Genomic DNA, 16480 nt, shown 5'->3' on the forward strand with positions numbered 1-16480 from the left:
GCCAAATGGTAGGAGAGAAACATTTACAGCCAATGTGGACAAGTTAAACAGTAGATTGCCGAACAGTCATTGAGGGTAGTTGGAGTGAGGCTGGCATGTGTCAAAACGTAGGACCTTGGTCAGAGTAGGGCATGGTGCAGGGACTAGGGCTTCCGGGTACTCTTGCGAGTGAATGTTATCTGTTCCATGTCTTCTTCTTCTGATGTGTGTGTTGCCTGGTGTGTCCTTGTTGTTGTTGGTTTTGAAGGGGCAACACACACCTCAGTGTCAGAAGACATGGAGGCAGACATCCCGGGGGCTGATCCCTGTCCAGTTATGAAGGGCAGTACTGCAGCAAGGAGAGCGTGCTGGTTTTTCAGAATGGCAGCCACATCCCGATGGTAGGCAGCCAGGTCTGCCCTGAGGGGTTCGATGTTGCATTCGTGCACACGCTGACTGGCTTGCTGTTGGAGTTGTTTGGTCAACTGGATGACAGCTGTGCAGATTGCCTTCTGTGTTACTAAAAGTTCCTCCAACAGCGATGTTCTGGCTTGCAGTGCAGCTGCCTGATCAGCAGTTGACAGCATGCACGAATGCACCCCCTCAAGGCTGGCTGCCATAGTTTGCATCCCCACCCGCACCTCCTTGGCCAGCTCCCGCTGGACCCCAACGACTGTTCTTTCGAAGCTGGTGCCAGTGTCGTCAGAGTCCTCAGCTGTGTTGGAGCTGGCAGGTCTTACAATTGGGGTGGCGGGTGGTTCTACTGTGGTGGCTGCTTCTTCTTGGCTCCTCCTTGTTACTGAAGGGGGGGTTTGGAGGCTTTCGAGGACCATGTCAATGGTCTCTTGTGTGAGGTTGATGGTCTCGTCATCCATGTCATCAGGGAACTCATGGACAGGCATATCGGCAGGAGATCCGTGTTCCTCTGCAAAGAAACAGGGTACAATTAGTGTGTCTGTGTTGAGATCATTTAGCACTAAGATACAAGCCTTTGGATGCCTTAACTTTGTACTCTGATTTTGTCTTGGTATCTGCTGTCCGTCATAGGGCATTGTTGTAGGCCTATGGCCCACCTGTGTGTCACATATATGATATGGAGCTATCAGACATGCCTGCCAGGTCATCTCTAGGTGTTGATTTGTAATTATTTCGGAATATGCATTTTTTTGTCCTACTCCTCCCTCGGTGTTTCACTATTGTTATGGAGGGACATTTGTTTGGGTGGGCTCTCATTATCCTACATGTGATTCTTGGCTTTCTAGGCAGCAGGATAGCTAATGGTGTGGGGGACTAAGTTTGACCCACTTGTAAATAACTCGGTCACCCAGATATTCTATTTAGCTCAGACAGACTAGCAGTGCCTCTGGTCTCCCACAACAGAGGAATGTTTAGAAGTCCAAGCCCATGACATCTTTGGGACTTCTCAGGGAAGTGGTGGTCACTCAGGTCCTACACATTTCTATCTTTTCCGGTATGTTCCCATACACAAATGACACAGACAGGATTTGTTTGATATGAAGTTTCATTGTACAACTGACTTGTAGGAATTTAGGTGTGAGCCCCAATAACCAAAACAATACACACAGTTAGAACTGAAATAGTCCGCAGGAGAGTAATACATTGGTACACAGCTATCATGGTGCCTAACAGTTTCTACTCTCCCTCTGCTTGTTCTATATATAGCACTGCATGTTAAGTTTGGAGCTTGGCTGTCTGAATCACAGGGGAGACATCATCCCTCATATCAGAGGAATGGGCTGGGATCTGGTTGTGCATCAGCAGCAAGGCAGGCAGCATCTAGATGTGATTTTCTGTTTGTAAACTCCCCCATGCGTGTCTTGGGACGAGGAAGTGAATTTAAAAGACATATGTCATTGTGATGACAAAGTTTCCCTACGCAGGAATGGCAAACCTTAACCCCTACCACATCTATCATCAACGAACCAGACGGTATCCTTGACTGGGGCACAGAGTGAATATGTTCTGGCAAACTCCAGTGCAGAAGTAGGCAAAACAGTGTGATTTGACTAATTGCCAACACCTTAGGACTGACTATTTGCTACATTAACTGATAGGAAGGGCAATGAGATTCATTTAGTGCAAAGTGCTCTGAGGCACTTAGATGTGAGCAAATGAGTATAAGTACATTCAGGGTAAGATGCACAAAGGCCTCCAGCCTGAGGCTATTGCGCAAAGTATACGTTTCACTTGCCACGCTACACTTTGACTGACTGTGGGTGTTGTGACTGCCCTGCCAGCACACTTGCCTCACAGGCCCTGCACCATACACTTTTTATTCACATTGCATGATCTGTACATGTTAGGTGGCATGACCTATGTATGTCAATGTTAGGATGTGGTATGGATGTAAACATTGTTGATGTTTGTATCTGATGGGGTCTCATGTGTGTCTTACTGGATTGGCCTGTTTATCGTATGAATGTCCTATTTTTTGGTTAGACTGTGCAGATGTGTTTCATTGACCAGTTGCCTGTGTCCCCTCGTCAATGTTGTTGTCTGAGCAGTATGACATTTGTGATGTAGCATTGTTAGGCAGGCACGTGAGGGACCCTGACGTATGCAGCATGTGTGTGTCGTTAGTGCTGTGTGGCTCCTATTGCTGTTTACTTAGGCTTATGTATGTGTCAGTTATGGACATTCGGCATTTAAGTGTACTGGTACCTTTGTCTTATTTCTAGGAGTAGTTGCAGATGTCATCCTCACCCCCTAATTTAGGAATGTATGTTCCAGGGTGGGGTTCCTGCCATTTGGTACTATAGCTGCCCAGAGATGAGAGGTGTTATTGTCAACTGTGGTGGCAGTTAAGTTGCAGTTGTTGTATTTGCTACTGCATTACAGGTAGGGACCTAGTTGATGGGGAATAGTTTGTGCAAAACAAGTGCCTGGATGTGGATTCAGGGTAGTGTCCTTCCCACCTGTCACTGGTTTCCCTTGGCTCTCTTGTTGTAATTACAGGATGTCCCCGTGGGACTGTAGTGGTGGCAGTATTTTGTCGTGCCCCGGCTATGGTCAGTACTGGGCATTCCCCCCTGCCGTGCCCCTTTCCCCATGCCACTTCATATATGTGCTAAGTTACATGCATTGTGTAGTAGGTATCCCCCCCTGCTTACAGTCCCCATTATTGCATTGTAATTCCCCATGCGACTTACCCTGCATGTGCGTAGTGTCGTGGTAGTCTGCGCTGTCCAGTCCTTGTATCCCTGTGACGATCTCCTCCGGGATGACGGCTGCGACCATCTCCTCCATGTGGTCCAGGGCCTCCTGTTGTGCTGGACTCCCCCCTCCAGTCTGCATTGCTGCCTTCCTGTTCCTGGCCATTTTCTCTTTGGTCCTACGTTTACAGTCATGCCAGCGTTTCTTACACTCGGTGACTGTCCGGCGTTCTTCAGCCACACTGTTTATCTTGTCCACAATTTCTTTCCAGATGGCCTCTCTCCTACTGAGTGGCAATTTTGAGGATATGAAAAGTTGGTGCTGGTGTTCCGTCACCTCTTTCACCAGGATTTCCTGCTCCTCTGCACTGAAGCGACACTTTCTTTTTTTCTTTAACATGTCCTGGTTCCTGTATGCTTCCTCCTGGCTGGGTCCTGGTCTGCTCTCATCCTCCTGGGGTCTGTTGGGGCATCTGGGATCCATTTTGGGTCTCCTCTCCTGTAAGTGCAGTTTTCGTGCAAAAATGTCACGCAATAGCGTGAAAAAAAACGGCGTTTTCACGATTGCGCTGTCGTAAATCGACCCACAGTGATTTGCGTCCCTTTTACGTGGGTTTCCCTTACGACAGACCGACGCTGTTTGCGTCACGAAATAATGACTCCCACCTGTTGGTTGCGCCGCCGTATGTCAAAGTATAAATTTGACGCCCGAATGGCGCATCCAAATGGCGTTAGACGGCGCAATTTTTTTTGACGCAAAACTGCGATAGCGCAGTTTTGCGTCAAAAAGTATAAATATGGGCCGTAGTATATTGTTAGGTGTTCCGAAAAAGTTATTCTTTTCTCATTGTTTAAATTGTCATACAAAATTACACCTTCATTGTCTGTGATTTTCTAATGTGGACTGGGTTGTCAACATTTGTCAACATTTGCAACTCTTTTAGGTGCAGACACAGCTCGTCTTTCTGCTCTTGGTCTTTGGCTATTGCCCTCTTTAAGTTAGGTGTAGAAAGCATCTTTCCTATAACTGGTATGGAAATATTTGATATCTAATTTTACAATATTGTCCTTGTTGGCAAAGAAGTATGTTTGGATGATTCTTTTAAGCCTTGAACAATTACTTCTGATCTCTATTTTAGACAACTTTGGCAGACGGTTCTGTTCTTTAATATTTTCTACATTGTCGTTTAGTGTTGTAGCAGAACCTTAACATTTATTTGAGTAGTATTTTGTACATTCCAAATGGGAACTCTCATTGGTTATTATAGATGTGACCTATGTATGACACTATTGGTTTGCATTTGTTAGATGTTGTGTAGGTTGCTTTGCTGGGCATTTCACAATCTGTGAACTATATAAATATGAAAATAATACTTTTGATTTTAGATGTTGAAAGGAGTGTGTTCTTTTACATTTTTCTTTTAGAATACATACATTGTATTTATCTTTTCCTGATGTGATATACTGTCTTTTCTCTGCTTTAATTTTCTGTTTTTCCATGTTTGCAGGTGTTTTGTGGTTTTATTTTGTTGAACTCTGTATTGGAAATATAATACGAAAAAATAATTAATTTGAAAAAATATACTTAAATGTATTACTTCAGGTGATTTAAAATAAATACCCCAATTCCAAAGCTCCTGTTGTGCCCTCAACCCCATGATGGTAGCTCTCGACTGGAGGAGCATGCCAGCCACAAGAATAAATCCCAGAAAGCAGCCACATACAGCTCTCACTCAGGGCAATAAAGAATGAAAAATGTCCTAGCAATGTTAATGGAAAGTTTCAATTCTATTAAGTACATGAAGGTGAGGAATGTCCTTTAACTTTCTTTACTGCCACTCACAGCAGCCAATAAATATGAACTACAATTCCCAGTAGGCATGTGAAACAAAACTGCACAAAACATGTGACCCATAATGTCCAATCATGTCTCTATAAACCGCATAAATGGTTATTTCACAGTCCTACCACGTCTTTCTTTGCTCTAGAGTGCAACGATGTCTGTTGGCAAGGTAATTTGCCCCTGTGAAATTATCTGTCTATCCTTGAGTTAGCACTTTTGCCCTCTGGAACTGTAAAGCAAACAAAAGGATCGAAAGTGTCTGTCCTTAGAAAGGTATTAACACCCATAATACAGACTACAGTTTATAACTAAAACAACATGTTTGAATGTCACTTTAAAACACACATTCATACTAATAATGCAAGATGTACCCATTACAATTGTAATTAAAGCCATTCATTACACTTCACAAACTTCATAAAAGGAGGGAGGAAAATTACAGTTTTCCGGGCAGGATAATCCTCACCTCTGTGTCCTTAATGGAATGGAAACTTTACTTTACATTTGCTATTAAATTGTCAGTCTATGACAACACCCAGAGACTTAGATTACGCAGGTTTAAACCTTAAATACCAGCAATGTAGCCATTCCTAAAATCATTTTGAAGTAAAACTTGCTGAAAATGATATCCAATGACGAATTGTCTTCTCTAAGGATATATTTTAAACTAGGCCCCAGGAACATGGCTTTGGAGGACATTGGCTCCAAAGGAAGAGGTGTTGATCCCTGTTTCCTACATCACCCATTTTACCCAATTAGCTAGAGTGGGGGAGGACACTGCCTTATGCAGTTCACTGATAGAAATGAGAAGTTGATTGACCCCATTCCTTGGTCTGAGGGCTCCAGACATATCCTCCTTTTCCCTCAGACACCTAACTATGCAGAGTTTAGGGTAATCTGAGAAAACAGGGCAGTGCACTGTGTGTATGTTGGTAAAGGTAAAAGTAACACAATCTGGGGAAAAGGATCCCACTGAGAGGTCCAAGGCCCTCACATCTGACACCCTTTTGCATGAAACCAGACACAAAAGCATAGTAAGTTTTACAAAAAGCTGTTTACACGAAAGATCAGAATTAGCAGTCCAGTTGCTGAGAAGTTGCAAAAATTGGTTGACATCCCAAGTCCTGGAGTAGGTGAAAGCTATAGCCTGATTCCTCTTAACAGCTGACAAATGAGGGCATGAGAGCCGACCAGGTTGCCTGCTAATGGGGTGTGCCCCGCTGAGATAGCTGAACTGAAGGAATTGATGGTAGGATACCCTGTGCCTGTGGATGCTAATTGGGCTAGTAAATTCACCCCAGGACAGTGCCTGCTCCCTCTGGATATACTTGTCTCATTTGGCCTATGTGGAGCTGATCATAGGGTGGAATTCTGCCCTGAGCCACCTCAGGATATGAGGGTGTGTCTGACTCTAAAACAGTAGGTCAGAACCCAATCCAGAAGTAGTGGGAACCACTGTTGCGATTTCTAGATTGGAGTGGCCTGACTCTTTTCCACCTAAAGATCCCTTACATGGTTTGCTACTCTTGCTATCATTGTGAAAGGGAGAAAGGGATATTTGGGACCTTCTCTTCAATTCTTAAGAAAGGCATCCACTTGAGCTGCTACTAGGTCCAGCCTCCAGATGAAGAATAATGGTACTTGTGCATTAAATGGTGAAAAACCTGTGGGTGGAGTTGCCAATTACTGTAATCCTTCAGAAACTGGGAATTTCAGTCCGCCATCATGTTGGTTTGGCCCACAAGGTGGATGGCCATCACCTGTATATCCTGCTGCAGGCAGTAGTTGCAGGAATCCCTGGTGATCTCCTTCAACCGTCTTGATCTGGTGCCCCCGATTGTTGATGTACTGGACTCCTGACATGTTGTCCATCCTCATTAGCATTGAGCATCTGACTTTGCCCCTTGCCAAACTTGTGACAGCAAGCAAACCTGCTAGGATGTCCAAACAATTTATTGCATGAACAGATCTTCCGGGAACCATCAACATCCTGTAGAAGTACCTCTGCAACACACTTCCCATCCCCAGCATCCGGGATCTGACTCTATGACTCTATTCAGTGATGTACTGAAGATGGGGCGGCCATTCCATGCCACCAAGGGATTCAGCCACCATGACATCACCGTTCTGTCCTCCCGGGTGACAGGGACCTCATCAGAAGAGGATCTCCCTTTCTGCAGGTGTGTTATCTGAAGGCATTGTAAAGCCCTGTAGTGCAGTGGTCCCAGAAAGATTGCTTGAATCGAGGAAGAAAGTAGGGCCACCATCCTGTCAATTGCTCATAGGAATACAGTCTGGTGTGATATTAGTTTGTGTAACTCCCTTTTTATGTCAGATACCTTGCTGCTTGGAAGTTCCAGAGTGGCATTGACAGCATCTATTGTAAATCCCATTGTTGTTTGGGTATTAAGGGCCGCATTATGAGTTTGGCGGTCTCAGAACCACCAAACTTGCGGTGGCGGTCAGAGCGCTGCAATCCAGGTGGTCCGACCGCAGAATACGATCCTGGTGGTCTGATTGGCAAGAGACCACCACCTCAGCCATGATCAGGGATCACAATGGATTGGTGGCGGTCAAAGTCGTGGTCAGCCACGGCAACGCTGAGTTTGGCACCGCCGTGCTGATCACAACTTTCCTTTCCGCAAGCCTTTTCATGGAGGGGTCCATGCCATGAAAAGACTGGTGGAATGGCATAGTAGGGGGGCCCCTGCACTGCCCATAACCATGTTGTGGGCAATGCAGGGGTACCCCTGCCAGCACCTTCGGAATGTGCACAATGTCTACTTTGGCAGACAGTGCGCATCCCGAAGGTGCTGTGTGCGACGGCATTGGCCTCGGCTCCCTGAGGGAGCTGAGGCCAAAGCCACTGCACTGTTTCCGGCAGGCTGACCGGATGGTCAGCCTGGTGGAAACATGGTAATATGATGGTGGTGAGGCCACCAGCTGGACTGCCGCCTCACCACAGCCGTATTGGAGTTCTGACGGTTAGACCGCCGAACTCGTAATCACCCCCTAAATCTAAACCGCCATGGTACTGAGTATAGGCCGAAAGGAAGGACCTTGAACTCCCAAACTGGGGGAAATATTGAGATAGACAGGTAGGCGTCCTTCAGATCCAAAGGGGTCATCCAGTCGCCTTTCCTTAGAACATCTCTCAAAAGATGAATGTCCACTATTTTGAAGTGTGTGTGGACCAGCCATGAGTTAAATTCTCGTGGATATATTAATGGCCTCACACCCTTGTCTTTTTTGTTGACTGTAAACATGTTGCTGAGGAAACCACTTGAGTGTTGAAAAGATTTCCATGTGGCCCCTTTGTTATTTAGCTCTCGATTTCCTGATCTATTATGGAGAGCATCTCTTGAGAAAAGGATATTGGATTCAGTCTTAAGAGTTGAGAGAAGGAAACCCAGTATCCTTCATGGAACATCTCTACATTTGGAGAACCAATGTGTCTGAGTAAATCTCTTGCCATTTTGTGAAGAATATCACTGTCCTTCTCCCTGGATTTTGAAGGGAAGAAAATCAAACTCTCACCTTGAACACTTTTGTGTCCTCTAATGGCACCTCAACCTGCACGTCAATGCAGTTACTTTTTCAGGGAGGAGAAGAACGAAGTGGTAGTCTCTCTGTTCTGACCAGTCTGTTCTCCTGTTGCCCTCTGCTGCCTCTCCATACTCTTTGGCTATTTCAGCTACCTCCATGATCTTTGCAAGGGGCCTGGGTAAGTCAAAGAGCTTGTCCTTACACGTCCACCAGGAGCGATCAATCCCTCTCTTAGGGTCCTTGATCATTTCCCCAATGAACATGATCATGGTTGCATCAAACTTAGGCATCACAGCCACGTTTCCCATAATCGCTGGCATTGGACATTCCGCTCTTAAGCAGTTACGAACCTCTTTGTCCAGTGGCTGCCTATGTCATTGCTTGAGGTAGAATGCTACTTTGGGAGAAGGTTCCCACTCTGAGGAGAGAGGATGCCTAATGTCCTCGAGGTCACATAGGTCTTTATGTTGACCCCAGCCTTCTGAGGATTTGTCCTCATCTTTTTAGGCTTTTTTGCGACACCTTCCAAGGGAAGCAAATCCTTCAATCTCTTGGTCTCATGGTCTGAATCATCAGTGTGGTGAAGACCCCATCTCCCTTGTTATCTGCCCTGTTATCTTCAGGAATAGGGAAAAGTGGAGGAAGGAAATGGAGAGAGGGAATGAGAAGTTTCACAAGCGCCCAGCAGGTTCCCAGAATTGGTACCTCAATGGGACATTTGAATGCAGTACTGTAACCTGGCAAAGGAGTCCATCTTGTGAGTAGATTCTTCCAGACCTTGGTCCTCCATGGGGCCTTAAATGCACCCAAAGGGCACGCTAAAACTGGAACACTCTACAAGCCCTGTGGAGATAAGGTGTAGGGTCCAGAATCTGTCTATGTGACCTGTCCCAGGCCAATTCAGAAGAGTAGGAGACCACTTGATCTACCATACGGACCAGTTCCGGGTCCATGTCATAGGACTCTATGTCTGTATCTTGGCAGACATAGCCATGATTCTCAAGGAATAAATGCAGATAATGGCAATAGCCTGTCTTACTAACTACCCCCCTGGTGATAAAAGGAGGTGTGAAGACTACCTCACTAACCTCCAAGGGTTTTACAGCCAAGATATATTAATCCCCACAACAGTGAGAAAAAAGCACTAGAAAACACAGGAGTTCAATTGAACCTCCATTCTGAGGACGATCCCTGACTGGAGAGCATGACGTCCTAAAGTCAAGAAAATGGCCACCACACTCCTCAAAGGATCGAAACAGAATTGCACAGAGAAAAGGAAGCGTGTAATGCTGCTTGTGCCACCCGCAGGGGAGCAGTAATATGCAACAGCACACAGGGACCTTTGAATGTTGACAGAGAGCCATCTGCATTCCCGCTCAGCTAGAAGCTGCCATCAGGGAACCGGCACACAGGCTGAGTCTCTACAGCAGTGCCACCAAAATGGGCACCCAAGAGAACCGGAGAGAGCCATTCAGACTGAAATATGTGTAGAAACAAATAAAACAAATGGCAATCATTGAATCACAATGCAAAATAAGTCTACTATGTAAAAAACGAAGCAAACTTGCACTTGTCTCTTGCTGTTGAGCAGCAAAGAAAGAGGAAGAAGGACTGTGACAGGAGCTTTTATGTGGTTTATAGAGATGTGAATGGATATTATGGGTCACATGTTTTCTGTAGTTTTGTTTCACATCCCTACTGGGTATTGTAGCTCATGCTTATTGGCTGTTGTGAGTGACACCAAGGAAAGTTAAAGCATAATCTGAGCCTCTGGACCTGTCATAGAATTCCAGTTTCATTTGGTGCTAGCAATGCATGACGCACTTTGGCCACAGAATGGCCTTGTCACATGACATTCACTGCATAATTTTACCTCTTAAGGTGTTGTTTGCTCAACATAAACAAAGGACTCACTTGCATAAATAGGCACCATCTTAAAGTATTGTTGTTATATACAATACACACTCAAAAATAAAATATATATCAAAATGTAATCTAATATCGCTTGATATAATATTGGGTAACATGAAGAATCCATGTATTGCACTAATTTTACACATGAATTTTTAAAAGAATGGTCTAAGTGCATGACCTTATAAAAAAGGTCTTTTTTGGCAAAAATGGACGGCTTTCTGAAGTGGTGCGATTGCATTTGTCCTTATTAATATTTTGGTGATGACATTTTGACTATTTAATTTATTTTACCTTTCCTTTATATTTTTGATTCTTAGTTTTTTTTGTAGTTGATGTTGTTTAAACAATACTCTTTGAAGCAATAGTTTTGTTGCTTATATTTTTGTTGTTTATACAGCATGTTAAAAGGTTGACATGTCTGTGAGCTTGTAGCAATATTTTCTCACTACAAACTTCCTGTCATCTGTATTAAGACATTGGACCAATCATACTATGCCTGCTAGGCTGGTATTTAGGGTCATGACATCTCAGCTATAACTTAAAATGTTGTCAATGCCCTTGCTGCACTGGAACTTGGCTTCTTGAGGCACTGATATGGGTGCACACCACATAGTAACTTCTGATACACAAGGACCTAATTGAATAAGAAAATGCAGCCACGCTAAAAATTATGGTTTTCCGTACTTATGGCCATTTGAATCTGCTAACCCACTTTGCCTTTGTGCCTGGTCATCAGGAGACGGCAGTGTCTGCAAAAAGTCTGATTATCTCACATGATTGCAATTGCTTTGTTCAGTAGGGTTAACGTTTGCAGTTTGGGTTCTTTTCACTTGCTGCCATGCAGCACACTTTCTTTACTTATTGTGTTTTAGGATAGAACCACGAATTACCTACATCTCAGATGAACAGGAAACATTCTATGTGTGTCATGTGATGGGGTAACCGCTTGTCCATATGGAACCACCCTTTCTCTATAACCCTATTGCACTAAATACCAGTATGGTTTTAGGGTGTGCGTTCTACATTTTGGCAGTGTGCAATTACATATGCTTAAATCTGATCAGCTTCTTGTGTTTCTTTCTTTTTTTGTTCAGTATCTTAGCAGCTAACATTGTACTTGGGTGTCCCACGTGATAACACGTTACTCATTTTTTGTGCTGCCTGAGATGTGATCCTTTGGTACTGTTTTTTGAGTTTGTACAGAGCTCACTGTGTCTGTTTTCTTTCTGTATTTTCATGAGAATACTCATCTGCAACAAAAATATCCTGCTCAGAAACTGTGAGACTGTCTCTAAAAGCTGCATTTCTGAATCATCATTGTTTCTTGTGTAATCAGTACCATTTGCAGACTGCCCCTGGCAGAGCACATGTACATTCAGGCCCAAAGTTTGAGCCTTTTAGTTTTTCATTTTAAGTATAATTTGGAAAGATACAAAAATATTGTTTCACATTTAACACAAAAATTCCATTTGAAACATACACTGCTGATTGAAACATGTAAACTGCACATTTGACAGACACAAGCATTAAGATGAATAGCACATTTAAAGAACAATCACTGGATGCAAACCAAGTAACCTATCTTTTCTTTGTGATACTGTAGCACCGCGATCGCTGTGCAACAGTTTTTAAATCTGGCCTACAGGCAGTCTTTGCTTTAGGTTAATTTTCCTGAAATTTCACGTATTTACACAAAACCAAATTATGCGGATTTCATTCACCTTTAAACAAAATGAAAATGCAAATCCTAAAATAATCAATGTAGTTTTTGATATATTGGGACCCACAGTATATGGACGACATGCATTCTGGCACTTTTATACTGTAAGTACTTCTTGGCATTAGGTAGCACACATGATGAAATACTGGTCGAGGCACAAAGGAAGTCATTTTTGATTCATCGGAGACACTCATGGCAAATCGAGAAAAAATTATGTGAATTTCTGGGGAGTGTTAAACTTCATTGGCACAACATGAAATTATCTTAATATTTAAATAGGGCTCTTACACAGCCTATGACATCTTAGCAAATGTAAGCGAAAATTATGCTTTAAAATGCACTATATGACTCCACATCTTTTTTCAAAATGTTCTTGGGGGAGACCCCCCATCTACTTCATAAAATCTGTTTTGCTCGATTCACTCACTTGAATTTGGGGCAAAGATTACACCCAGCACTTTCAAAAATCATCAGTCACCATTGATGACGGGCAGCAGAGCACAAGTTTCCACACTTTCAGAACAAGCACATGATTCTTCCCATTCTCAGGAATACATTTTCTGTATGCTTATATGGGACTGATTTAACTAGGGGAATACCATGCTTATGATAATGCACAGTTATGGTTTAATGCTTCAATTGGCAAAATAATACTTTTTGTTGTTTTTCATACTACTTGTTGCAGGCCACAGTTCCTAGGATGACTGCAGTGTGTGTGTGTGTCAGTGCATGTTCCTATTCAGTCATTCATTCAGATGGGCAAGTCAACCAGTATTCTTTCACAGTCATGCTTTCGACATTCTCTCAGGGTGTGAGGGTCATTATTGTTCTTTTCTGTCTCTTACTTCCAGATTTTTTCTAGCAGTGATGGAGAGAAGCAAAACACATGATACCATCCATCCTAAAAAGGGCAATGTGGGTTTAATGTCCTTCCTTCGAAGTAGCCAAAGGAAGCCCAGTGGATTGAGAACCTGAGATCCGCCCATCTCTCAATGAGGTGGGCGGATCGAGAGTTTGAGGGACAGGGTACTCTGTCGCGCTTGAGATGGAGTACTCTGCCTGTCAACCTCTAAGTGAGGCGCATAATGCCTAAATCTCACTAAAATTGGCACGATGCAGTTATCCTAGTGTTGACTCAGCAGAAATAAAATTAGTTTTCACTAATCACATAAAAAAACATAAAAATTAGTTTGCACACACAAAGTATGAAAGAGCGTAATTTGCTTCATTTGTTTCACTAAATTTACAAAATTACTTGAAAATTGCAGAAAATTAAATGCAATTTTGTGAAATACTCTGCTAGAACCTCGTGTCAAAAATAGGTGCAACAATGCACTTTGTGTGCATAAAAGCCTTGCTAGATCAGAGCATTGCATGAAAAGTACGAATGAACCAGTTTGGGAGTAGAGTGTTGCACTGAGTTTCTCCTGCCTGCCAGATGCACTCCAATTTTCTCTCCTTGCTGCTCTTTTTTTTAACTTTTCTCTTCTCAAACCTTTATGTACTGGTTTGCCTGCTAATTTCTTCACTTTTTATTTACCTTTTCATTTCATGTATTTTTGGCCATTTTTCGCCTCTTGAGTCGCGTTGTCATGGTAGGAGGAGAAAGACAAGGGTGTCAGTCTTGCCTTTGACATGCATGTGTCATGCCAAATAATATTTTTCAGAACGTGCAGTGGGGGCACAGATATTTGTATGTGCTAACAAAAACCTTGTCTTCATGTCTGCAGCAAGCCAAGAACGAGGCACAGTCCCTGGGACAAGAAAGACCTCTGGGCACGCGTGTGCCCCAGAACCAGGATCACGTGGAGACAGGGACAGGCGCAACACTGCTGGGTAGAGATGGTGGGCCGGGAGTGAGACCTATTGAAGCACCTTGGCTTTGAGGTGGAGACAGGTAAGTGACATGGCATTGGAAATTATCAGTGAGAAAGAATGAATGTAAAGGACTCACTGACTGTCAATGAGTGAGTAAATATGAGTGACCAAGTTATATACATTAAAACCTAAAAGTCTGCAAATTATATACTATTGTTGCACCTGCATACGAGTCAAGAGATTTTGGCAACTAGATTCTCTGTGGGTGAAGATCATAAAAAAGAAAGGTACCCACTACCTAGCCTTGGCTACCACAGTGTATTTTGCTTCTTTATTTATTTAGTCTTTATTAATATGGGAATATTGTTCAGTTGCCTAAGCAGTATCGGATCCCTAGCCATCCCCAGACCAAAGATTAAGAACCACTGCTTTAGATGACACAATATCTTATTGCAAGCATTTATTTGTCTCCAGACGAATGAGTATGCAAATGAACAAACCACCAGCTTCCTCAGTAACAATTTTAAATGTTTCTTCCACCTTATACAAATTGGTCTGCATCAAGTGCGACGATTGGATTACTGGCTTGTGGTATAATTTTACTGGTTAAATCCTTGTTCAAAATCTCCAAGAGTTTAAGCATTTTGACCACTCACTCTATTAGCCACCCTTCGTTATTTTTTAATTTCATGGTGTTGGCAATTGCAACCAGCTCCTCTGGAGGTCAGAATCATTTGTAAAGTTCTACTGCTTAAACAGGCATTGCAGCATATAAAAGGGTATATTGCAACAGATAAAAAGCTTCATGTATGAGGGCTTTTACTGGGACTTTATCAGCTGGCTCAATGACCATCAATCTCTTCTGGGCTGTAAAGGAATTGCTAATATGTGTGCAAATCTTCCAACAAATGATCAGTATATTATGGACTTCTTCGTTTTTAAGGAATCCCGTCACAATCAGATTGATGCAGTGTTCTGATTAGAAGTATCCTCCATCTGCCAAGGCTTTGATAATGTCAGCGCCATTCATAGAAGGTAGCGTTAAATCCATCCGGGGTGTTGGTAACTGTTTGCAATTCCTTCACACAAAACAGTGAAACATGTGCATGCTGATGAACACTTGAAAAGCAGCAGCAATGTTGTTGTCCACTGATAGTTTTTTTTTATCCCTTCCGAAGGTGACCCAGTGTACATTTAGGAACATATAGCCTATAGATTGCCGACTGACCCACTTGTCTGTAGTGACACTTTCTTTCAACGGGTCAGCACCCAATACTAGAACCTGACCATACAGCGGTGTCTCAGCAACCACTGAGCAGTAGAAATTGGCTTAGAAATTTACATTTTGGACAAAGAGCCTCCACAAATTCCCTCTCCTTCCATCCAAGGAAATGGAAGAATGTCAAGAGCCAATATTTGTCTCAATTACCCATTTTTCACATGGAATAGATGATGGGTTTAGTGGGTTTTGTGCAACCATGCTGAACATTGCCTTGATAGTGGTTTAGGTTATTTTGATTGCCATCCATCAAAGTGACTTGCATGCAGACAGGCTGTTTCGATGCTTTTGAGTGTCAGTAATATTCCCTTTCCTTGTGCCATGCAGAGGTTGCTGCTAGCACTGAGTGCATGTAATGAGTGACAAGCTGTTTGTCCTTTAGATGGCATCTTCATCAATATTGACTCCTTCTGTCAGTTTGGGTTCTTCTCTCTCTGAAACACCTCTTTATCTTAGGTGCTGGTTCTATATGACTGCATCCTTGCCTTTCTTATTGGCAAATGACTCCAGGTACCGGGGAGGTCTCTAGGCTAGAGTCTCGGCAAATTCACTTAGTTCTCTCAGCCTCATCAACCTACAGGCAATAAAAAGATTAATGCTTTTAGTGAATGATATACATATAAGACATATCAGTGCGACCATATGTAAACTAATTGGTAGATTGGGGTGTAAGACAGACAAAACTCCCTCTTAAACAGAATTATATTGATATTAAAACATGCTTTTGTCAATACTTAAAACTGACTTACAACTGATAGTTGATAGAATGGGTCTGCAGAAATGTCTCCAGATGATACATAGATGCCTATGGTAAATGGAAAAACGGAAAGAAAAAAATCAATTCAATTAAATAAAAACAATAACCATGGCCTAACAACGTAGCAGAATTTTTTTTACAAATAATTCTATAAAATTATCAAAAATAACTGGTTTCCTTCCATGGCCGAAGGTAGGAGCTGGTAAAAAAAATTGAATAAATTAATCAAAAGCAATAATCATGCCTTATGCTCTGCAACCAACCACAAACACAATTATATACAATTAAAAAAAAATAACATTTAAGAAAAATGAAAAGAAATATCTGTCAGCTTCTAAAAGGCTCTAAAATGCAATGCTCCAAGGAGAAGCTGGCATGGAAAACAAAGAAGAACTAGCAACCTAAAGTAAACACCAATGGTAGATAAGCACATGGCTTGGCAAGAAGCAAG

The 16480-nt window shown here is 42.8% G+C and overlaps 1 protein-coding gene across 1 annotated transcript in view; it reads left to right on the forward strand.

Moving 5' to 3' along the window:
- MOGAT2 (monoacylglycerol O-acyltransferase 2) overlaps positions 1–16480 on the forward strand; it is a 477687-nt gene that overhangs the window by 77279 nt on the left and 383928 nt on the right. The window contains exon 2 of the mRNA XM_069203876.1: positions 13906–14072. The gene's annotated coding sequence lies outside the window, so the exon portion shown is untranslated. The remainder of the gene's footprint in view (positions 1–13905; positions 14073–16480) is intronic.

Source organism: Pleurodeles waltl, chromosome 8, assembly GCF_031143425.1.
Source record: "Pleurodeles waltl isolate 20211129_DDA chromosome 8, aPleWal1.hap1.20221129, whole genome shotgun sequence".
In the NCBI taxonomy this organism is placed as follows: domain Eukaryota; kingdom Metazoa; phylum Chordata; class Amphibia; order Caudata; family Salamandridae; genus Pleurodeles; species Pleurodeles waltl.